Consider the following 25,593-nt stretch of genomic DNA (forward strand, 5'->3'; position numbering starts at 1 on the left):
CTATCTCATGCATTGAACCTGGACTGGCGATTCATAGAAGATAAGGATGGACATTTTTCCAGGGAATACAAACAATGCTCCACATGAAAACATGTTCAACATCATGAATCAGAAAAATGCAAATCAAACTCACAATGAGTTATCACCTTACAACTGTCAGAATGCTACTATCAAGAATACCACAAACCACAAATGTTGACAAGGATGTAGAGAAAAGGGCACCCATGTACACTGTTGGCGGGAATGTCGTTTGATGCTGTCACTACAGAAATATAAAGATTCCTCAAAAAACTAAAAATAGAACTACAATACAACCCAGTAAATCCATATCAGTGCAAATATTCAAAGAAAATAAAAACAGTAACTTAAAGATGCATGCACACCAATTTCCATAGCAAAACTATTTTTTACCATAGCCAAGTTACAGAAGCAAAGTAAGTTTTCACATACAAAGGAACTTATAAAGAAAATGTGGTGTATGTATGCACACACACACACACCACACACTCAGGAGTGCCACTTATTCTAAAAAAAAGAATAAACTTTTGCCATTTGCAGCAAGATGGATGCACTTTGAAGGTATTAATATAGTGAAACAACACAAAGAGAGACAAATGTGTGTTGTCACCAAGATGTGGAATCTAATAAATGAAACTAATGAATATAAGAAAATAAATAGACTTACAGATACAGAGAACAAGTGGTCTCAGTGGAGAAAGGGAGGACGGGAGGGGCAATATAATGGTAGGAAATTACAGGTTACAAACTATTACATATAAAATATATATGCTACAAGGGGGTATTGTACAGTATAGGGAACATAGCCAATGCTTCTTAATTTAGTATAAACTACAAACATTTCAAATCACTAAGTTGTACACTTTAAACTAAAATTATAAATTAACATTTCAATAAAAAATAAAAATTAAGGAGACCATGAAAAACTTACAGTAACTGGTACTTGGAGTAAGTAATACATTATTATACCATTACCAAAACTTAGCAACACAGTTTTAACTACATTGAGGTGACTCCCCTGAGGAGAAATATCAAAAGACTTGAAAGTCTGATCTGGATTGAAATGACTTTAAGCAGATCCAAGTAAGAATATGATGCTAGAGAACTGGCTATTTGTATTTGCTATGAAAATGCTGTCCTCTTCTGCTAGTATTGCAGTGATAGCTATCAACTACCATTTATATTTACACATAAATTCTTACTTTTGGAGTTGATTATCTGATAGTCAAAATAGTTGAACAAATTGAGACAAACAGGGACTCAGGTCGGAAAATATAATTTCAAATTAAGGCAATGAGAAAAGATTAGTAACCATACGCACATACTTCTAGCATATTTCCTTTCATTTTCTCAAGTAAAGAATCACACAGACTTACAAAACTCTCTAGTATAAGCAATTTAGTTAATAAAAAATTTGAGATTTATAAAACTTAAAATAGAAAAAACTGAGAACTAATGGATTGACTCAATCTGGAGGAACTAGGTTCCATGTGAGTTCAAAGTTAAAGATTTCCAATTTGAAAGAGATTTAGATAATGCTTTGTAAACACATAATTCATTTTCACTAAAATATTTCTGCAGACATAAACTGAAAACCACATAAAGTGAAACACTTCAATTTTTTACCCAAAACTTATAAGATCTCACTGATAGAAAATCTCTCATATTAATAGGTCTCTTGAGAAACTGACACATATTTACCATTGAGAGACAAATACACAAAATTACACAAGACTGAAAAAGAGAGTGGTGATGCTTTATATTTACCTGAAGATCTATAACTGTAACTATGTTACATGGGTCTTCTTTTCTTCTTTTATTATTAACATTATTTTTTTTAACTTTACCCATATCCTTATAATATAAATCACATATAAGACCTATATGAAGCAAATCAAGGAATCAATGGATAGAGATGGGATGTGTACTATATGAAGGGATATACAATTCAAATAATTATTGTGTAAGTATAAAGAAGACTCATGTTTAGTAAGGCAAACACCAGTTTTGCAGTAATGATATTTTTAAAAATATATCAGAAAATAGAAAAATAGTTAGAAAAATCCCACCTGACTCTATCGGATAATCCCAGTGAATTTATGCCAGATCCTATGTAATAGACAATAATTATATAGATCAATCTGAAATTTTCACCCATTGTTCTGAATATAAACAAGTGACAAAGATCAAAACCATTACTATAAATATATCTGTAATGAGGTGACATAGATTTTTGCAACTAGTTCTAAAATATAAGTACTATAAGAATATATTCTCTTTTATACATAAGATCTTAAGCCAAATACATTTTAAGTAATACACCTAAGGTCAAATAGTATTGTTGGAGCTTGGGAACAAACTATGAAAAATATAAGTAAATTTATATTAGAAACAGACCTTTAATACAGTTAGGTTCATCATTTAGAGAGTAGAAGATCTATAAGAAAAAAATGCTGAAAAATTTCCAAAATTAAAAATGAACCACATAAAGTATTCCCAAAATTCCTGAAACAAAAAACTCTCACTGTTTTGCCCTGCTTGATAGACACCAAGACACAAAACAGCAAACATTGAAAGTAGTTTTTTTTTTTTTAATAAAAAATACTAAATGGGCTTGTGCCTAACAACAGAGCTTTAAAATGTATTAAGCAATAATTTATCAATAATCATTAAAAACAGAAGAGAGTTTCGGGTATGTCAAGGCTCTTAGTAACTTAAACAGCAAAAAAACACACACATACACACACAAATGCACATACACACACACACACACACACACACCAGCAATGTGAGAAAAGACCTTTATAAAACTCTCAATAAAGCGGCTTTATTGCAATTCACACAACATTATCCCCTTTAACAACAAAGCATTATCTTTTTAACAAATGATCACAAGGATTCACCATATGTCAAACCACAGTATTCCTGCATTTGAAATCAAAAAGAGGTTTAGTTCTATATGCAAAATAAAATACCAGAATACATAGAGAAATTAGTTCTTTAAATAAAAACTTCATTCTTGAAATACTGAAAATAGGCAAGAAGAGAAAAAGGGAGGGAGGGAAAAACAAAGGAAAAGAAAGCTCAAATCTAAGGAGTTAAGTGTCTAATAAGTAACTGGAAAAAATATAGCAGAATAAATGCAAACAGAATTGGAAATTTAAAGCAAAACTTATTGAATTTAAATATTAAAATATAAAAGGAAAAACACTGAACATTGAAACTTTATGAAGAACATTACATTTCTAAAATTAAGAATAAAATAAGTACATATGATAGGAAATGATATAAACATATATCCACCAGCATTGTAATGGTTAGATACAAATATTTTATCTAAAATTGTAACAGTAATTCTGAGGACCATAGAAGTGAAATGCTAACAAAACTGCTGGTAAAATATTGGAAAAACAAGAAAACTTAAGTAGAATTATTAAAAATGAGTCAATAAAATCTTTTAAAAAATATTCTACACATAAAACTCTTACCAGGTCACTTTGATGTTTTGTGAATGTATCACACATTCACAAAATAACGCCAATTTTACTTTAAACTTTTCTAGGGAATATGAAGAGATAATATTTCTAGACTAATATATGAACACTAATATTCCACACCAATTTATGAATGCAAGATAGTTTTCTTACAAAAACTAGGTAAGAAAATTAAGGTTCAACTCTATGCATTGTTATGCTTTAAATGATTATTCTAAATAAATTACAAAATGAATTCAGAACTCTTATGTATCAAGACTAAATTGATTTATTCTATGTATCAAGACCAAATTGATTTATTCCTTGGATACAGGTTGTCTTAAACATTAGAAATCATACATAATTTACATTAAGAAATTAAATGATAAAACATACTTATCTAAATAGATATTACAAATGTGTTTTATATTATCTAATATATACTAAATGAAGACTCTTTTGTATACTAAAGATGAAAGGAAACACCTATTGAAAGGTTTCTTAAAAGCTATTATATGTGCTATTTCAGTGACAAATATTGAAATGACTGCTTTTGTATGTCATCTTAATTGTATGTCATATGAGAAAATACAGGGTTATTAGTTATTCTACTTTGTACTAAAATTATGTATACTTAAGAGCTTCCCTGGTGGCTCAGGTGTAAAGGATCTGCCTGAAATGCAGGAGACCTGGGTTCAACCCCTGGGTCAGGAAGATCCCCTGGAGAAGGGGATGGCCACCCATTCTAGTATTCTTGCCTGGAGAATTCCATAGACAGAGGCAACTGGCAGGGTACAGTCCATGGGGTCACAAAAAGTTGGACACAGTTGAGCAACTAACAGGGGAATATAACAATAATGAATTTCCAAATATAGATTCATGCTTCCTTGCTCCTCACTACTAACAACACAATTTAAGATAATAGAGCAGCAGGCTAGGTTACACACATCCACATATACATACACACACCCATACACACAACACACATAACACATACTTGATATGTGCAGGCAATTTTCTTTAAATTGACAACAGGATGTTCAAAGATGTAGCTTATTAAAATTGAAACTGGCAATTTAAATATATAAAACATATAGGAAAAACTATGACATATATGGGATCCATCATTGGAGAAACTGAAAATATACTATATTCTTGGATAAAACAAATCAACATTGTAAAGATATTAAATACTTCCTAATTTGATCTATAGATGTCTATCAAAATCCTTATATAATTCTGAGTTAACATTAATAAGCACATTCTTCTTGGAGAACACTTATTTTTTATGAAGCAATTGTCTGTGGGCCTTCCCTTATCAGCTAATAAAATACTACTGAAAGCTTAGAGAAATAGAAACAAATTGACTATTAAAAACAACAAGAAAAAAAAAAAAATAAAAGCAACAAGAAATGGGTCCAAATATATGGAGATACATGTTTCCAAGTTAACACTGCAGATCAAAGTGAAATAGTTTTTAATGTTTACACACTACCAATTATAAAAGGATCCCTACCTCACTCTGTACATGAAAATTAATTCTAGGTTAATTACAGACAGTCATGTATTATAAATTGTTAGTTTTCATTTAATGTTCTTGTGTTTCACAATCAAATATCTATATGTTATTTAATTGCTTATTTCACTATACCTGTATTTCTTGATATCTTCCTTGGTAGAAAATGATTTTTCTTTCATTTTATACTAGTGCCCATATTCCCTTACCTGATCTCCCCCAAAATTTGAACTTAAAGTTTGGCTTCTTTTTACATAATACATCATATTTCCTACAACTCAAGGAGATCTTCTATGGAAATTAGAGTATAATTATCAAGGGTGAATTTCAAATCAATGTAACTTGTTCTTTTGGAGTCAGAAATGCATTATTAATTCACCCTCTTGGGTACAAAAGTGCAGCAAAACATTCATTTCTATCATTTGAGATATTTCCTGGAGTTAGACTGATGCGTCTAGAGTAGAGATTTCAGAAATAGCAGTGGCTATTTCTACTTGGCTGCAGTAGGAAGCAAGTGTCCGGCCATGGAAGCCTTGACCTTCAGTGTGGCTGCATCTCAAAGCCCACTGAAGAACCTCATAGCCACTGACTGTATAGCTACATCAACACCATCTCTTCCCAGTTTATTATTTTCTCAACCACCCATGATGAGTTCCTTATATTTTCTCCACATAAACAGACAATGTATGAGCTTAGTAAAAAGCTCATCTGAGAAAACAAGAAAATATTTCATTTTGCTTAAAATGCATTATTTGGTCCAAAACTTTAGGTATTAAAGTACAAATAAATCACACTGATAAAAACCTCACATATATAGCTTGGTTTTAAATTATTTTGTGAATAAGGATTAATTATATGACAATAAAAACTGAAGACTTGTGTTCCAAAGTACCCCTTGCCTTTCAGAAATTAAAACAGTAGTGTATTTGTCTCTGATAATTAGATAATACTAATTTACTGTATCAGTAGGTAAACTACTGTATGCATTACTGTTTAGGGTGAGAAAATAATGGGATCACAACTTATAGACTATATTGCTGGATTTGGATCTAAAGATGTATCTTTGGCAGAAATGAATTTTTCATACCTTAAGCTCATATGCAGACACTAAAGCTTAGCTACAATTATTTTATGTACGGAATGTGTTGCTGATCATATTTGGCAATGTTAGATTACTGGAAATTTCAAGAAGTAACAACTGGTTTGAGGCTCAGTTTTTGAAATTCAGTTTGAAACCCATATATTTTTCTAACACCATTCTGATAACATAAAATTCTAATTGTTCCAACATTCCATTTATTCTTCTATTCCAATTATTATTCCAACTATTACTCTATTATCACAGATAATTAAAACAATACTGGTTATTTATTCTGTTTCAACTAGCATTGCAAATGAAACATACTATCTATTTCATCCAATAAATACAATCACATCAGAAGGACAGGTTATCAGAATGAAACTATGAAGAACTGTTTTCCTCTGATATATAAAGTTATAAGTGAACTAAAAGTGAAGCAATGATAAAATATCACTATCTCAACGCATGAAGGGAAATAATCATATACAATCAACACTTCAACAGAACACATTTAAATTGCAGGAGTTTACTTAAAGGTGTCTCCACCCCCTCCTCCAGCAATAGGAAAAACAACAGTACTACTACACAATTCATAATTGGCTGTATCAATGTGGAACTGGGGATGTGAAGAACTGTGTATATGAAGGGACTACTCAAAGGTATACTTAAATTTTCACTTGAATGGACGTTTGGCACCTCTAATCCCAAGCTGCTCTAGGTTCACATATAACTTCCTTCAGAACTTCGAACAAATGAACAGTTAGTGGGGGAGGACAAATTAGAAAAGCCTTATGACCCACCACTGTTTACCCCCAGAAGATGGATAGGCACATCAGCAAGATCCTGAGAATTATTGGTATTGTCTGTAGATTTTGTGACAATAAAATAACCTGATTATCATTTTCACTTTAAGACTGAATAGCTTCTACACAGAAACCAGTGAATTTAAAAAAAAAAAGTGATTAACAATACATGTTACCTTAAATTACATATGTAAAGGATCTATGATCATTAAAGGTTTTGTTTTTTTTTTAAGCTAGAATTCTGGCTGTCATATTATTAGTTTATTTCAAGAACATTTCATCAAGTTTCATTAAAAGAACAAAGACTGCCTCCTCATAAATCACATTGCCTAATTATTGTCTTCTTTCTTCATTTAATGTTTCAGCTCAATCAACAACAAACACAAAACAAAAAAACAAAAACAAAAGCAAACCTCTCAGTTTTCAGTTGTCAAATATTAACTAGGAAAGAAAGCAAACCAATATCAGAATGCCAAGAAAAACCATCACATATGAACAAAAGAATAAACATAACATTGTGTGTTTTTTAAAAGTCAGATAGAAGGAAACAAAGAAGGAAATATTTTCAGAGGGGTCTTAATTCTTAAACTAAATAAAAGCAGGAATATGATGAAACAAAACCATAAAGGTGAATACACAAAATAATCACATGAAAGCAAAACTAAAGACTGAAGGAAATGTTTTAAAACCAAATAACATATTTAATTAACAAATTTGAAATCACAATGAGGAGTGAAACCACTGATGAATAATAATAATAATTTTTAAAAAGACCTATTGAAAAGGATGGTGATACAGTAAAAGCAAAAGGAATTTCAAGGACTTGGAGGCAATTAATTTAAGCAAACAGAGAAATCAAATTAATCCACTATCAATCATCAGACTACAAGAAACACATGTTTTTAATTATTGATTTTTTTAATTAAGGAAAATTGTTCCATTTAGATAATCTTGAAACAAACATCTTGATAAAAACATCTTGAAACAAAAAAGGTTAGAACTAAACTGTATTCAAGCATTGGAATACTCTTCAGCTTTGATTTTTCCAGATATTTGATTATCATTATAATTAAAATAAAGTAAATAAATACATTTAAATTTAAAATAGCACCTAAACAAGCAGTTAATTTATCGAGTAATTTAAAACTCTAAATCTTTACAACCCTAATGACAAATTCATAAAGGAAGAAACAAAACCTGATAGAACTGTACAGAGAAGCAGATAAATTCTGCAAAAAAACAAATATTTTAGATTTTATTACTTACCTTTAACCATAGAAAGATTAGAAATCATCAAGGATATAGAAAACACAGCTACAAATATCAACCAGCTGAACCTAATTAACACTTTTCTAGAATGTGCAACAAACAACTGTTGACTACAGACTTCTTTCAAGTATATACAGAACATTTGCCAAGATAGACTATGTTCTGGGTCATAAGACAAGTCTCATAAATGTAACATTGCTCAAGTCATGCAATTAAACTAAAAATCAGAACAAGAAAGAAATATCTGTGCTCAAATAATAATTTAAAAGAAAAATAAGAGTATTTTGTATGAACAAAAATGTTAAAAAAAGTATTGATATTTATGGAGTGCCACTAAGGCAGTAATTGTGGGAGTAGGGGTTCATAGCAATAAATAGCCATATTAAAAAGAGGAAAAGTTGGAAATAAATAACCAGAGCTTCTATCTAATAAAATGTAGGAGAAGGGAAATCAAGCACTCCAGTTTTTTGTTATCTGTTTTTTTTTTTTTTTAAAGCAAATATGATTTTTTCAGGCCCAATCACAGACAATTACAAAAGTTGTACCTGACAATCCTCAGGTCCCAGGGAAAATCCACTCACCCCACGGCAGTCGTGGCACTCACACAAACAACGGGTTACAGCTTCTGAAGGGAGTTGCGTTCAAAGACTCAGGCCCCAAGGACTGTCCTCTCATATACAGATGAATTCCTAGCTCAAATGATTCCATTTTAGAGGCCTCTTCTTCTGGAGTTTTCTTCAGAGGCCTTCCTCAAGAAGCTCTGAGGGAGGCCTCTTTATGGGGGAAGAAGAGGGAAGCTTGGATGGCAATTTTCCACATTCTAACTTTGTTCTTATAACTTTTCCATTCCAGAATAACTCCTCCCTCCCCTTTCCTCACCCCTAATTCCATAAAAGTGCAGCAGCTGTTTAAATTTGTAGGTACTCGGCAGTGAGATGGCCTCCACCTGTGCGCCAGTCCTGGGGTTGGGGTGAAAACGGAGGAAGAAGGAACAGGTGTGGAGCAGGGCTTCCTGCAGTTGAAAACAAAGTGAAAGTCGCTGAGGCATGTCCACCTCTTTGCAACCCCATGGACTATACAGTTTATGGAATTCTCCAGGCCAGAATATTGGAGTGGGTAGCCTTACCCCTCCTCCAGAGCATCTTTCCAACCCAGGGATCAAACCCAGGTCTCCTGCATTGCAGGCAGAGTCTTTACCAGTTGAGCCACAAGGGGAGCCCTAGAACACTGGAGTGGGTAGCCTATCCCTTCTCCAGGGGATCTTCCTGACCCAGGAAGAACCAGGGTCTCCTGCATTGCAGGCAGATTCTTTACCAACTGAGCTACTAGGGAAGCCCAGCCTCTCCAGTATACTCCAAGAGTAAGTGAACACGTGCCTGACTATAACTTGCATTTGGACTCATTTTAATTAGCTGCCCTACCGCCTTCTAGCTCCCTGCGCTTAGCAGCTCATCCGTGTGGGAATCTTTGCAAGGCTTTGGACTGTAGCCCATCAGGCTCCTAGGTTCACGGGATTTTTTAGCCAAGGATACTGGAGTAGATTGCCATTTCCTGCTCCAGGGAACCTTCCCCACCCAAGGAAGGAATCTGTGCCTTCTCAGTCTCCTGCATCGCAGGTTATTTCTTTACCACAGAACAATCAGGGGAGCTCTCTAGCTCAGTAACTCCTAGGAAAAATACCATATTAAATCCAAGTAAGTTAACAAAAACAATAAAAATCAAAGTGGAAATCTAGATAATAAAAAAACAAAATAAGTGTAACCAAAAGCTTCTTTGAAAAGACCACTAAAGTTGATAAACCTCTAACTAGACTGATGGGAGGAAAGAATAAAAAAAGAAAAAGAAGAGAGACAGCAAAAATGACCTAGATCTGAAATCAGAGAGGTGCTTTCATTACAGATTATATAGGTAACAAAAAAATAACAAAGGGAATATTATAAACAGTTGTTGCCAATAAATTTGATAGCTCATACGACAGGTATAAACCCCTTGAAACACACAGGCTAGAGAAGCAACATCAAGAAGAAATGCATAGCATGACAGTATATTTATGAAATATATTAAACTTGTAGTTAAAATCCTTCATAGAAGGAAATCTCCAGACCCAGATGTTTGCACTAGTGAAAGTAGTTAATCTTATGAAGCATTTAAGGTAGATATGGCACCAATTCTATACAAACTCCTCCAGAAAATTAACATATTTCCCATCTCACCCTATGAGGTAACTATCCTCATATTAAAACTAGATCATGAGATTATAGAAAGTAAAAAATTTAAAAAGTCATAAAATAGTAGCCTTTATCAAAATAGAGGCAGATGAACATTTTAGTAAATTGACTTCAACAACATAAAAATGATAATGCATCAAGTGAAGTCAAGGAATGCAAGAAGTGAAATCATTCAGTTGTGTTTGACTCTTTGTGACCCCACGGACTACGATGCATAGAATTCTCCAGGCAAGAATACTGGAGTGGGTTGCCATTTCCTCCCCAGGGGATCTTCCCCATCCAGGGATGGATCCCGGGTCTTCCACACTGCATGCAGACTCCTTATTGCCTGATCCACCAGGGAAGCCTTCAAGGGAAGGAATGCAAGGTTGATTACAAAATAAATCCATGTAATTTAGCAAATCAATAAAAGATAAGAAAAAATGATCATTTAAAAATTTAAACAAAGCAGTTGGCAAAATCCAGTTGTCTATTCCTTATAAAATGTTTTAGCAATTAGGAATAGAAGGAACTTTTCCAACATGACAAACCATTTACCATGGCTCAATGGCTAACAAAATAGTTAATGGTGATAGAATCAAGGGTTTGTTGAAGGAGGTCAAGGAGAAAAGTTGACCACAGTTGACCCAAGAACTGGATATGGACAACCAGAAGCACTTCACTCCTCTCCGTCTTTGGAATGTATGTTTTGCCCACTACTCCCATATTAGCAGCCATTTCAAAGGTTTGATCTTGACAGGCAACCTGTTGCTGAGACCATCTGGAAGATTATATGTGAATGAACACAATTATAGTCTCTGTATAAACTTTTAAGATTATGGTGGGCATGGACAGACTCTGCTTGCTTTGCATGCACCCAAAATAATCCTCATATGTAAGTTTCCTTACTCATTCAACGTGACACTTACCAATCTGGAGTGGACTGCCTCTTTCTTTAGTCTCTCCTGTCTTCTGTATACAAGGATTCCTTTCAGATTTCATAGGGAACTCCAGAAAAATTTGAGCCAAGTGTTACTGGTAAGATCAGGAATAAGACAATGATGGTCACTCTCACACTTCTCTTCATTGTATTGGAGAGTCTATCTGTGGAGGCACGGGGGGTGGGGAGCAGGAGAAAAGAAAAAGAACCTGATTACAAAAGGAAAAGGTAAATTTTCTTTAAACGGACACAAAACAAGAAAGAACACAGTTGTGTTTAGTTGCATCTGACTCCTTGTGACCCCGTGGACTGTAGCCTCCTATGCTTTGTCCATAGGAATTCTCCAGGCAAGAATACTGGAGTGAGTTGCCACGCCCTCCTCCAGGGGATCTTCCCAACCCAGGGATCAAATCCATGTCTATCAGGGATCTAACCCACTGGAGACCAGGGATTCTGTCTCCTTGACTGCAAGCAGATTCTTACCCACTGAGCCACTTGGGAGGCCCCATAAAGGGCACTTGCATGGCATCAACTATCACTTGATGATTATAAACCAAATTTACAGGAAAATATTTAGATTACCTTTCAATCTGAGGTTAAAAGAAATACAGCTATTTATGTGTTTCACTTCAAAAAATTTTTAGTATCTACCAAGCATGTGTGAGATAAGAAACTTGTTCTATTTTTTCATGTATTTTCAATATTTATAGTTCTAATTTTCCAACTTCTAAAAATACTGCTATATAACTTATTACAATAAAACAATTTCAAATATCCAATGGCTGCATTTTTCTATAGTGATATTCTCTATAGGTAGGTTTTATTGTAAAGCAAAGTCAGTTTTGAAGTCTACCTGAACTGAGCAGGATCCTATGTGGCATTCCCAGGACAGCCTCTCCCCCTCTGCTATAGTTTCTCTCTGAAGTGCCCTGATAATAGTATAGAATGCATGTTTCCTGAGTTGCTCAGATGCTAAAAGCCACCACCAAATGGAAGAAGGGCTTCCCTCATAGCTCAGTTTGTAAAGAATTTGCCTAAAATGGAGGCGACCCTGGTTCGATTCCTGGGTTGGGAAGATCTGTTGGAGAAGGGACAGACTACCCACTCCAGTATTCTTGGGCTTCCCTTGTGGCTCAGCTGGTAAAGAATCCGCCTGCAATGTGGGAGACCTGGGTTCGATCCCTGGCTTGGGAAGATCCCCTGGGGAAGGGAAAGGCTACCCATTCCAGTATTCTGGCCTGGAGAATTCCATGGACTGTGTAGTCCATGGGGTCGCAAAGTGTTGGACAGGAGTGAGCAACTTACGCTTTCAAACGGAAGAAATTAACGGTTTGATGATAATGAGCACAGAGCCTGACCTACTGGAGTTTAAGGATTGATAATGTGATACCATTCATTTACCTCAACATCAACCAATCAGAGAACTGAGCACAACAGATCACAGACCCTATGACCCTCCCTTCTTCCCTCCCCTTGTCTTTATATATGCTTCCCTGAAACCCTTTGGGGTGTTTGGGGTTTTTTGGGCATAAGCTACCCATCTCCATGCATGGCTTTACAATAAACCTCTCTCTGCTCCAAACTCCAACGTTCAGTAGCATTTGACCTCAATGTGACTCAGGCACAGGAACTTTTTCAGTAGCATATCAACGAGGATTATATTTAATACAATGAAAAATGTTTTATAGTAATAGATAAACTTTATATATATATTCAAACCTAATGGTCTCAGAATGTGATTTATGTATCATTCTTCAAGGAAAAATATAAAAAAGAGAAAATCTTAAGCTCTCTGTTCACTTAACATTCATTATTTGGATAAACAGCTTTCTTTAAATTGAATCAAGATATTAACCCAGATATTTATAGTACTAAATGAACCCTGTAGTAAGCAATGCACAGAATTATCTTGGGAATATAATTACTATATGACTGAATATCATAAAAGAAGTCATTTTTAAAATTCAGCTTAGAAAAAAAAATAAAATTCAGCTTAGAAACAAGATTAAGTTTTCCACACTGATTGCTTTATAAGACAGAGTTTCCCAGGTGACTCAACAGGTAAAGAATCTTGCTGCAATGTAGGAGATGCAAGAGATGCGGATTTGATTTCTAGGTTGCAAAGATCCCTGGAGGAGGGCATAGCAACACACTCCAGTATTCTTGCCTAGAGAATCCCATGGACAGAGGAGCCTGGAGGGCTACTGTCTATCAGGTCGCAGAGTCAGACCTGAATAGGTGAATAGGCATGCATGCATAATAAGAGTATTCAAAATAATGACTGGAAATGCATACAAAATAATTCATAAAATAAGTGATACACAAACAGTAATATTTTGATATTAATAATTATATTGAAAGATGATTTTTATGTATGTGTTTTCATACCGATGTTATCTGGTTCTGATGCTTAGTAACACTCCATCACAACAATACCAGCTTTTTGCTCCAATAATCATCACCTAATTGCAGTTACCAATTTTAATACTTCATCTTTCAAGATGAATTATTATCTCTGAGCATCTAAGGTTTCTATTTCAGGAGAGTAAAGCAAACTATACTAACCCTCTTTTGTGTTCTAAAAGTCCATTTTATTTCCTTTTCTGATTGCAAGATTTACATAAGTGAAAATGTTGCCTCATATATAACAGTTAAACATGGACACTTATATAATATATATACACTTATATAATATGGACACTTCAGAATAATTCTAGTTTTAAATATTTGGAAAACATGCTGTCACCTAGTCCATACACATTTAGCTCAGTCCTGGGAGTTTGTTTCAGATATTTTCTACACACACAAATGGACTCACCTCTCTCTCATTCAGCCTAAATGCATCTTTGGCCACAGGCAATTTCTTTGGTCCATATGCTCAGTGGACTGAAAGTGCCAGAGAGGAAATGACCCAAGAGAGATCTACATTATGAGGGGAAATACTTGGTCAATATGTACCAAAGTGAGCTTTCCTGGTGGCTCACTTTGTAAAGAATCCACGCACAATGCAGGAGACCTGGTTTCAATCTCTAGGTGGAGAAGATCCCCTGGAAAAGGAAAAGGCAACCCACCTATTTTTGCCTGGAAAAATCCCACAAATAGAGGAGCCTGGTGGGCTACAGTCCCTGGGGTCACAGAGACTTGCACATGACTTAGCAACTAAACAACAACATATACCCCAGCATCCTCTGCCCAGTAGCCATAATTTTAAGATATATTTTCTCAGTATTCAGCCAATTCTCACAAATTAAGCCCTATTAGCAGGACTTATGTTGAAGCTGAAGTTCCAATACTTTGGCCACCTTATGTGAATAGCCATCTCATTGGAAAAGACCCTGATGTTGTGAAAGATTGAAGGCAGGAGGAGAATGGGACAGAGGACCAGATGGTTGGATGGCATCATCAACTCAATGGACATGAGTGTGAGCAAACTCTGGGAGATGGTTAAGGACAGGGGAACCTGATGTGCTGCAGTCCATGGGGGTCACAAAGATTTGGAAACTACTGAGCGACTGAACAACAAAAAATCCCCTTGAAGAGATGTACTCACATGTGTATGCTCTGCCATTTTCCTCCTTGTCCATCTCATTTCTATACTTGCCTATGAGAAACAGTTTTACTGGGAGTTCCTTGTAAATATACTACTTGTCTGCCTTCAGGGAAATCTAAACTAAGGCTGCACTATGTAAAACAATGGATGTTCAAGAATGTTAAAAGTGTCATAAATTCATGATACAATTACAGCTGAATCTGATTGTTTTAAAATGCAAACTACACATTTTTGAAGCATTTTGTGACCATTTCCTAATTCATCCATTCAGATTAATTTAAATATACTACAGTACACAAAGGAATACAGTATTTAAAAAAACAGCTAGTAAAAAAAAAGGAAAGAAAAAATTTAAATGAGCTTGAAGAATAAATCGTAAACCACACATGATGGTGATATTTCACAATTCATTTTAAACTCTCTTGATTCAATCTTATTTGTTATTAAATTAGAGTAGATACTTTTAGAGAGAATTTTTTGGAACAATGTGTCTTAAAAAAGATTTAGGAAATTAAAATTTCATTTCACTTCATAAAGGTAAGACCAACTTTAGCATGGAGTGCTGTGCATGTTTGGTCTTTAAAGGTAACAGGAAAAGTCCTTTTCCTCTGGCCTTTCCAGCCACAGGACTATAAAAGATTAGTTTTCATTCCAATCCCAAAGAAAGGCAATTCCAAAGAATGTCCAAGCTACCACACAATTGCCTACATCTCACACAAAGTAATGCTCAATATTCTCCAAGCCAGGCTTCAACAGTACGTGAACAGTGAACTTCCAGATATTCAGGCTAGATTTAGAAAAGGCACAGGAACCAGTGATAAAATTTCCAACATCCATTGGATCATAGAAAAAGTGAAACAGTTCCAGAAAAATGCCTACTTCTACATTATTTACTATGTCAAAGCCTTTGATTGTGTGGATCATAGCAAACTGTGGAAAATTCTTCAAGAGTTGGGAATAATAGACCACCTTACTTGCATCCTGAGAAATCTGTAGGCAGGTCAAGAAGCAATAGTTAGAACTGGACATGGAACAACAGACTGGTTCCAAATCAGAAAAGGAGTATGTCAAGGCTGTATATTGTCATCCTGCTTATTCAACTTCTATTCAAAGTACATCATGCAAAATGCCAGACTGGATGAAGCACAAACTGGAATCAAGATTGCTGGGAGAAATATTAATAATCTCAGATATGCAATGCAGATGATACAACCCTTATGGCAGAAAGCAAAGAAGAACTAAAGAAGCTCTTGATGAAAGTGAAAGAGAAGAGTGAAAGAGTTGGTTTAAAACTCAACATTCAGGAAACAAAGATCCTAGCATCTGGTCCCATCACTTCATGGCAAATAGATGGGGAAACAGTGGCAACAGTGACAGACTTAATTTTCTTGGGCTCCAAAAATCACTGCAGGTTGTGTCTGCCAGTATGAAATTAAAAGATGCCTGCTCCTTGGAAGAAAAGCTATGACCAACCTAGACAGCATATTAAAAAGCAAAGACATTACTTTGCCAGCAAAGATCTGTCTAGTCAAAGATATGGTTTTTCTGGTAGTCATGTATGGATGTGAGAGTTGGACTATAGAGAAAGCTGAGCACTGAAGAATTGATGCTTTTGAACTGTGGTATTGGAGAAGACTCTTGAGAGTCCCTTGGACTTCAAGGAGATCAAATCACTCAATTCTGAAAAAAATCAGTCCTAAATATTCATTTCAAGGACTGATGTTGAAGCTGAAACTCCAATACTTTGGCCACCTGATGCAAAAGACTGACTTATTGTAAGAAACCCTGATGCTGGGAAAGATTGAAGGTGGGAGGAGAAGGGGATAACAGAAGATGAGATGGTTGGATGACATCACTGACCTGATGTACATGAGTTTGAGCAAGCTCTGGGAGTTGGATAAAAAACAGGAAGGTAGTAAAAACTCACTTTGGAGATATTTTATTTCCACTTCCTATCCTGGAATGTGAAGTCAAGTGAGCCTTAGGAAGCATTCATAAGAACAAAGCTAGTAGAGGTGATGGAATTCCAGTTGAACTGTTTCAAATACTAAAAGATGATGCTGTGAAAGGCTACAATCAATATGCCAGCAAATCTGGAAAATTCAGCAGTGACCACATGAGTGGCCAAAGGAAAAGATCAGTTTTCATTCCAATCCCAAAGTAGGGCAAAGGCAAAGAATGTTCAAGCTATCACACAATTGTATCATCCCACATGCTAGCAAAGTAATGCTCAAAATTCTGCAAGCCAGCTTTCAATAGTATGTGAACCGTGAACTTCCAGACATCCAAGCAGGATTTTGCAAAAGCAAAGGAACCAGAGGTCAAATATACAGCTTCTATTTGATCATCAAAAAAGCAAGAGAGTTTCAGAAAAACATATACTTCTACTTTATTGACTACGTCACAGCCTTTGATTTTGTGGATCACAACAAACTGTGGAAAATTCTTAGAGATGGGAATAACGGACCACCTTACCTACACCCTGAGAAATCTGTATGCAGGTCAAGAAGCAACAGTTAGAACTGGACATGGAACAACAAACTGGTTCTAAATTCGGAAAGGAGTACATCAAGGTTGTATATTGTCACCCAGGTTACTTAACTTATATGCAGAGTACATCATACAAAATGAAGGGCTGGATGAAACACAAACTGGAATCAAGATTGCAGGAAGAAATATCAATAATCTCAGATATGCAGATTACTCCACCTTTATGGCAGGAGGGGAAGAAGAAATAGGGAGCCTCTTGATGAAAGTGAAAGAGGAGAGTGAAAACGTTGGCTTAAAACTTAGCATTCAGAAAACTAAGATCATGGCATCTGGTCCCATCACTTCATGGCAAATAGATGGGGCAACAATGGAAACAGTGAGAGACTTTATTTTTGGGGGCTCAAAATCACTGCAGATGTTGACTGCAGCCTTGAAATTAAAAGATGTTTGCTCCTTGGAAGAAAAGCTATGACCAACCTAGATGGCACATTAATCCATGGCTGATTCGTGTCAATGTATGGCAAAAACCACTACAATATTGTAAAGATATTAGCCTCCAAATAATAAAAATAAATGGAAAAAAAAAAAAAAAAGCAGAGACATTGCTTTGCCAACAAAACTCCATCTAGTTAAAGCTATGTTTTGCCTGGTAGTCATGTATGGATGTGACAGTTGGGCTATAAAGAAAGCTGAGTGCCAAAGAATTGATGCTTTTGAACTGTGCTGTTGGAGAAGACTCTTGAGAGCCCCTTGGACTGCAAAGAGATCTAACCAGTCCATCCTAAAGGAAATCAGAACTGACTCATTGGAAAAGACACTGATGCTGGTAAAGATTGAAGACAGGAAGAGCAGGGGATGACAGAAGATGAGATGGTTGAATGACATCACTGACTCAATGGACATGAGTTTGAGTAAGCTCCGGTAGTTGATGATGGACAGGGAAGTCTCGCATGCTGCAATCCATGGGGTCACAAAGAGTAGGACATGACTGAGCAACTGAACTGAACTGAAGTTTCTTATCCACTTTCAAAGTTTTCTAAACTTCTTCTCCTTACACTCTATTTGAAAATACATCCATTTCATATAATTATCTTTCTTTTTTCCTTTTCCCTTTAGACCACATTTGTTTGCATGTGTGCTCAATCATGTCCAACTCTTTGTGACCCAATGATTTATAACCTGCCAGGCTCCTCTGTCCATGGGGCTTTCCAGACAGGAATACTGGAGTGAATTGCCATTTCCTTCTCTAAGGAATCTTAAGAATACTGGAGTGGGTTGCCATTTCCTTCTATAAGGGATCTTCCTGACCCAGAAATTGAACCCAAGTTTCTTGAGTCTCCTGCATTAGCACATGGATTTTTAACACTGTACCACCTGCGAAACCCCTCTATTACTAATGAGTTGGCTGGCAGCAGCTTACTACTACAGGTTTTCAAGTAGATTTGCACTGATATTGTTTTGGAGATAAGAAAGCCTTTGAACCAACTGAGGAACCAAATAAGGAACTTCATGATCTGAGAGAAACAACAAAAAAGATACTTAAAAACCAATTCTTTAGTCCTCACACTTAGACATAAAAAAGGAATTCCACATAACTCCATGCAAAAACAGAGCACCAGAAGTAACTTACAGAAGATAGTACCCAACCTATGAAGTTTATAACATCTGATGAATAAGCACAGACCCACCACACTGGGAGCCAGAGGCATCATAGTTTCATGAAGCCTGTGTAAAAATATGATTAGCTAATGACACTCAACATGTCATATTTATTTTGTAAATATAATCTTATATTTTGTATGTAGCTTTCCTCCTCTTGTTTTTATAATTTTTTAATTATCACTGAACTTTTATTTTGGTTGATTTGGTTTTCTCAAATGATTGGTCAGAAATTTCCTTTTACTATTATTAGCTATTTAATAAATCAAAACTTTCATGAGAAGAAATGACTATAATATATATTTAAGAGCAACCCTAAATTATTTCAACACTCTTGATGTTTTCTATTAAGTCTAAATGTGACCTTCAAATTATAAAGCAAACTTCCCTGAAGTTTTTAAAATTTGAAATTAAACTCATAAAACCCAGCATATTTAGATATTTGTTGAGTTCTTAAAACTAAGAGTCCTTTCGAAGTGTAAAGTCTCACAGTGTTTGAAGTTTCAGACATTTTTGTAGTCCTTTCAAACATATTATTGGCCATTTAAAAGGTTATGCTTTGCCCTCAATCCAAGCACATAGAATTCTGATTGATGTCAATAGGAACAGAATGAGAAGTTTGTGGACACCGAGGTTTGAAACTTTATGGGTTTTTCAGAATATCTTTGAAGTCTAGTTTCTGTGGAAAAATATTAAGTTTAAAGAGTAGTTCTTCAGGGCTTATGCTTATCCACAGAGAATATGTTTAAATTGCCTGTTTTAAATGCAGAGCGAGGCTGGAATTCTATAAGTGTAATATGCTTATGGAGTGGCTGATTACAAGGATTATTTCCACTGAGTTCAGTTTCTAGACTTGGAGATAACAGTGGCAAACTTTTTCCTGGTAATATACCTTTTTATACAGTGACCATGAGTTTGTTTATGCTGTGCTAGGGAAAGTTGGGCTCCCCAGGGGCTCAGATGATAAAGAATCCATCTGCAATGCAGAAAATCCAGGTTCAATTTAATCCAGGAAGATCCCTGAGAGAAGGAAATGGCAACTCATTCCAATATTCTTGCCTGGAGAACTCGATGGACAGAGTGGGTTACAGTCCTTAGTATCTCACAGAATCGGACATGACTGAAATGACTTAGCATGCGATATCTATTCTTAGCCATAATGTAAGTGGCAGAGTCTCTAATGGATTTGTAAGATTATTCCCCTCATTTTAATCATAGAAAATGCTTACAGATAAAAATTAATAAGAATAAATCTAATTCTATCATTAACATGATCAGCAAAGTATAACTTTCACTGTGTGTGTTTTAGCTGCTCAACTGTGTGCAACTCTTTGCGACTCCATGAGATTCTCCAGGTAAGAATACTGGAGTGGGTCACCATGCCCTTCTTCAGTGGATCTCCTTGATGCAGGGATCAAACCCATGTCTCTAACATCTCGTGAATTGGCAGGCAGGTTCTTGACCACTAGCACCATCTGGTAAGCCCCTGATATTATTTCAGAAGAATTCTCTATTTTTAATAAGAGTTTATTTTTACAAGTATGATCAAAAGCATTTAAAGCTAAGTTAAAAAAGAATAATTTAAACCCACTTTCCAAAAATCAGAATACATTGTTGGGTACAGACTTTGGAGTAAAATTCCTATTACTTAGACATAAACACAGTTTTATCAAAATGAAATTGTTAATGTTGCAAAAATTATCCATGTTCCTATTTCATGATACAATTCTCATCTTATAAAATCAAATGCTCTAAATTATGTTTATTAGATAACTATGATTTTCATTTATGACTAATTTTTGCCTAAAATTCCTGAACACGTGAGTCTTTTTCTGGAGCAATCTTTGTCATTGTGGTGTTTGAGATTTATTTGCACAATACAGGCTCAATACTGTTGACAGCTCATCCAATATGAGCTTGATAATCTATCTTACTGTAACTGGAGAAAAGCACTGAGAATTGTGCTCTTAAAAAATTGTGACTCTTAAAGAAAAGAAAGCAGAGGCAATTCTTCAACTACTAACAAAACTTCATTGTGGTGGGGCTTTTAGGCTGACTAGAAGTCAGTATTAAAACTATTGAGAATAGGCAAAAGGTTAAACAAGGAAACAAGAAGACAATTTACATATTATACTGTGGAAAGTCCGCTTTTCTGCTATTCTTTGCTTTCAGTTGGTTACTGATAACTGAGGAACATAACTAGTACACAGGACTGCATTTTCAGTTTTTTCTTTGATTCTTCACATGTATTACAAACACTATAAATCCATGTTGCCTGCTTCAGATTTGCAGATGAGCAGTCTATCTTCTCTCCCATGCTCCTCTCACCGCCATCAGAACAGCTCTGGAGGACATAATCAGTTTTAACTCACTGAAAAAATTTTGAGTATGTAGCATCTAAGACCATGAGAAGCTCTTCTATCACTGTCATGACTCATATAGGCATTTTTCTTTATCATATCTTTGTCTAAAGCACCAATGGAAACTTCTTAAAATTTATATTTTTCTTCAATCATATAGGCCCATTGACTTCAAACTATCTTTTGCTAGTTTCCATAACCTTTCCTTGAATCAAAGAAATATGGCATTCTGGCAATCATCTTACAATTCAAGGATCTCTGGATAAAACACAGAGAGGATGACAAAAGCATTTCATGTCAAATAATCCATCCACATGCAGCAAAAGTTACTGATTAACCTCAGACATAGAAGAAAGACTAACTTCCTGAATTACTAAATCAATTTCCAGCCCCATGTTTTGTTGGTAGCCAGAGTTCTGTTGGGAAGGTAAAATAAATATGATGAAATTTTAAAAGACTATGAAAGAAAATTAGGTTTCACAAGGAGAAGTAATAAGCAACCCGTGATTTGCTGCTATTTCATTGTGTTTTTAATTGTCTAAATGTAACTTCAGTGGCACTCACCCCCAACCAAATCTGTTTGTTCCATTTCTATAAAATGCACCACCAGAGACTGTCTTAACAAATACAGTCTGGAAGTCTGGCCATGGGTCATCATACTGGGTAAGAATAGTATTAACTATAACATAATCTGGAGTAATGTAATCCAAAGCAAGTAAAGCCAGGTTCAAAATATTATAGGATTGTCGAAATAAAGACTACACAAATAAGAACAATCAAAAAGCTTGGCTAAGAAGTGAGTCAGCTACTGTCACTTCTGTTTGCCAGAGACTCCAAGGCACAGAGGAACTAGAAAGCTTTGTAAGGAAAAAGAGGAAAGCTTCAGTTATACACTATGCAGAGCTTAGGGACAGAGAAGGTTTAGGCAAACTAGAAGAATGGCATCTTATATGATTGGTTGGGATACGTATTTGTCATCCTCCAGTGGCTCCTAAGTTGGAAACACAGACATAACTTAGGGACTCTGTCAGTTATTGATCAAGTCTTGGACATTTGGGATTGACTGTTGCAGAGGTTACCTGTACTGGTAACTAGAGACAGCAGTCTGGCTTCCTACAAGTCTGACTTATAGACACCCAACCTAATTTCTGGGTTCATCACTTAGATAATTGGTTGGTTTATTAGGTTTGTTACTGTAGGTCAAATTTCTAGCTTTAAATGTCCTGGCCATCGTATATCTGATTATTCAGTCTCTCGGTGTATTTGACATTAATGCTTCAACCCTATACTTTCCTGATCCTATAATATAATAATTGTCTTTTGAAAAAGAGAGAAGGGTTATACGGTCAGTCATTCTGCTACTAAATTTGAGATCAGACCATTTTTATATAAAAATATAGGTTTCAGCTTAAATATATTATTAGCAAAAGAGGGGCAATGTAGTCTAATGATTAAGCACATGCCTCTGGTTCCTGATTGTGACTTTTGATGTAACCTTGGGAAAATCATGTAATATCCAGTCCCATAGGCTATTCATTAGCTATATGAGGATAGTCAGTAGCTATTCTATAATGTTGCTATAGAAAGTATATAAATCAACATCTAAGCATTCAGAATAATGCATGGCACACATGTGGTGGTTTTATTTATAAACAGAGTTTATAACTTAGAGAAATGGGCCATAGAAAAGGAGTTAAGAAACTTTTGCTATAGTGCAAGTGTTAATGATAATTTTATCCCCAGAAGAGCCACATGAAACTCTCAGTATTGGTTTCATCATATATAGACTAAAAATGCTAAAGTTCTTTATAACCCTAATATTTTAAATTCTGAGTTTTTCTTCCTGTGTCTTATTTTGCTTACCAAAATTCTAGATCAACAAAAAAGAACTGAATCTCAATCACTGATAAAGAGATAGATGTAGCTATAGATAGAGAATATAAATCCTCTTGAAAACTGAACAAGAACAACTTTTAGGCAGAGATGGACAAGTCTTAAATTCATTAACAAATGACACATTTGCTGTGTTAACTGGTTTCATTTGCCCTAACACAGTGACAGAGAGTCCATCTTCTCCAGATTTTATCTGAGATACAAATTAAAAAAAAATTTAGTAGTTGAAATTCTCTTCAAATTTTTCATACTTCTTTGCTTTAGCAGTTTTTTTAGATTAGTTACAAGATATAAAAGGAAATGAAGAAGCCACAGTTCTAGACAAATTTGATTATAAGTGCAACACTGACTGGACACAAGATTACCAAGGAAATGTCTAATTTATAAGATAGTCTATAAATCCTTGAGATAAAAGGGACAAGTATGATATCTACCATATATCCACATTAAACAGAGGATGGCTGCCTCCACAATTAATCAAAATGAATAAACACAAAAGTCAACCAAGCTGTCTGATGACCTGTCTTCCCCTGATGGTGGACATTAATGTATAACTCTTAAATGTCTCTATTTCTATTCATATGATCTTTTTTTTCAATATTGGATTGTGAAATAGACCTAAAACAATCAGACTGTAATACAAGATTGTAAGACTTTTGGAGTACAGAAAATGATTTTAATTTCTCAAATGTTAAACTTTACTGAGACAATTTTAATATTTGTTCTGTAATGTTTCTTAGGAAAAACAAAAGAATTAGATAATCACCATATTAAAGAAGATTACAATAGAGACTAGAAAATAATATAATCCTTCTATTTTGAGTTCCTCAAGAATTTTGAGAGAAAATAGACTTTGGCTACTTACTCTTTGTTCTTAAATATATTATAACAGCCTTTCCCAGAAACATTTAAGGATATTTTCAGTTCAATTCAGTATCTCAGTCATGTCTGACTCTTTGAGACCCCACTCCCATGGACTGCAGTACGCCAAGCTTCCGTGTCCATCACTAACTCCTGGAGCTTGCTCAAACTCATGTCCGTGGAGTTGGTGATGCCATCCAACCGTCTCATCCTCTGCCATTGCCTTCTCCTCCCTCCTTCAATCTTTCCCAGCATCAGGGTCTTTTCAGTCAGTTCTTAGCATCAGGTGGCCAAAGTATTAGAGCTTCAGCTTCAGCATCAGTTCTTCCAATGAATATTCAGGGCCAATTTCCTTTAGGATGGACTGGTTTGATCCCCTTGCAGTCCAAGAGACTCTCAAGAGTCTTCTCCAACACCACAGTTCGAAAGCACCATTCCTTGGCACTCAGCTTTCTTTATAGTTCAATGCTCACATCCATACATGAACACTGGAAAAACAAAAGCTTTGACTAGATGGACATTTGTTGTCAAAGTAATGTCTCTGCTTTTTAATATGCTATCTAGGTTGGTCATGGATTTTCTCCCAGGGAGCAAGCGTCTTAATTTCATGGTTGCAGTCACCATCTGCAGTGATTTTGGAGGCCCCAAAAATAAAGTCTGCCACTTTTTCGATTGTTTCCCCATCTATTTGCCATGAAGTAATGGGACCCAATGCCATGATCTTATTTTTCTGAATGCTGAGTTTTAAGCCAACTTTTTTAATTCTCCTCTTTCACTTTCATCATGAAGCTCTTTAGTTTTTCTTCACTTTCTGCCATAAGTGTGGTGTCATCTGCATATCTGAGGTTATTGAGGTTAAGGATATTTTTGTTGTATTTTAATTGCTTCATTTACAAAAAGTCCTTATTCTCTACATATTTTATGTGTATCATAGTGCACAGGACTTGCACATTTTTTTCCCTAATATATTGCTTGCATGTCATTTGCAATTTTTCTCACATTGTTGTTCTTCTCTAATTTTATAGCTTTCAGGCAACTAGACTTCTTAAAAACTGCAACCTAGTGAAAATTTTAATGTTTGTTTGATGACTGACATTTTTATTTTCCTGTAAATATCTGCTTTCTGGTAAAATATGGGTGAAACACTTCTTGACTTTATTTTGATTTCTTTTTAATTTGCACATACCCTTTGTTTTCAATGGGTGGTACCAACTTACATATTACTCTACAAACAACTGAACATGAAAGTAAATATGAACTTCACAATCATAGGCATAGCTTCATTCACTCAGAAAGGTCTGTCTTAAATAGAGCAATGGATTCTGTTGTTTACTTGACACCAGATACTATATCTCATCTACTTATGTATTACTTCTCTAAGCTGATAGTTTTAAACCATCTCTGATTTTTTTCCAGAAAAAAAATATAAGTTGACAGCAGTCTACTTTGCTTTCTGTTGAATAGTTTTGTTTT

Source organism: Odocoileus virginianus, chromosome 25 (assembly GCF_023699985.2).
Source record: "Odocoileus virginianus isolate 20LAN1187 ecotype Illinois chromosome 25, Ovbor_1.2, whole genome shotgun sequence".
Lineage (NCBI taxonomy): Eukaryota > Metazoa > Chordata > Mammalia > Artiodactyla > Cervidae > Odocoileus > Odocoileus virginianus.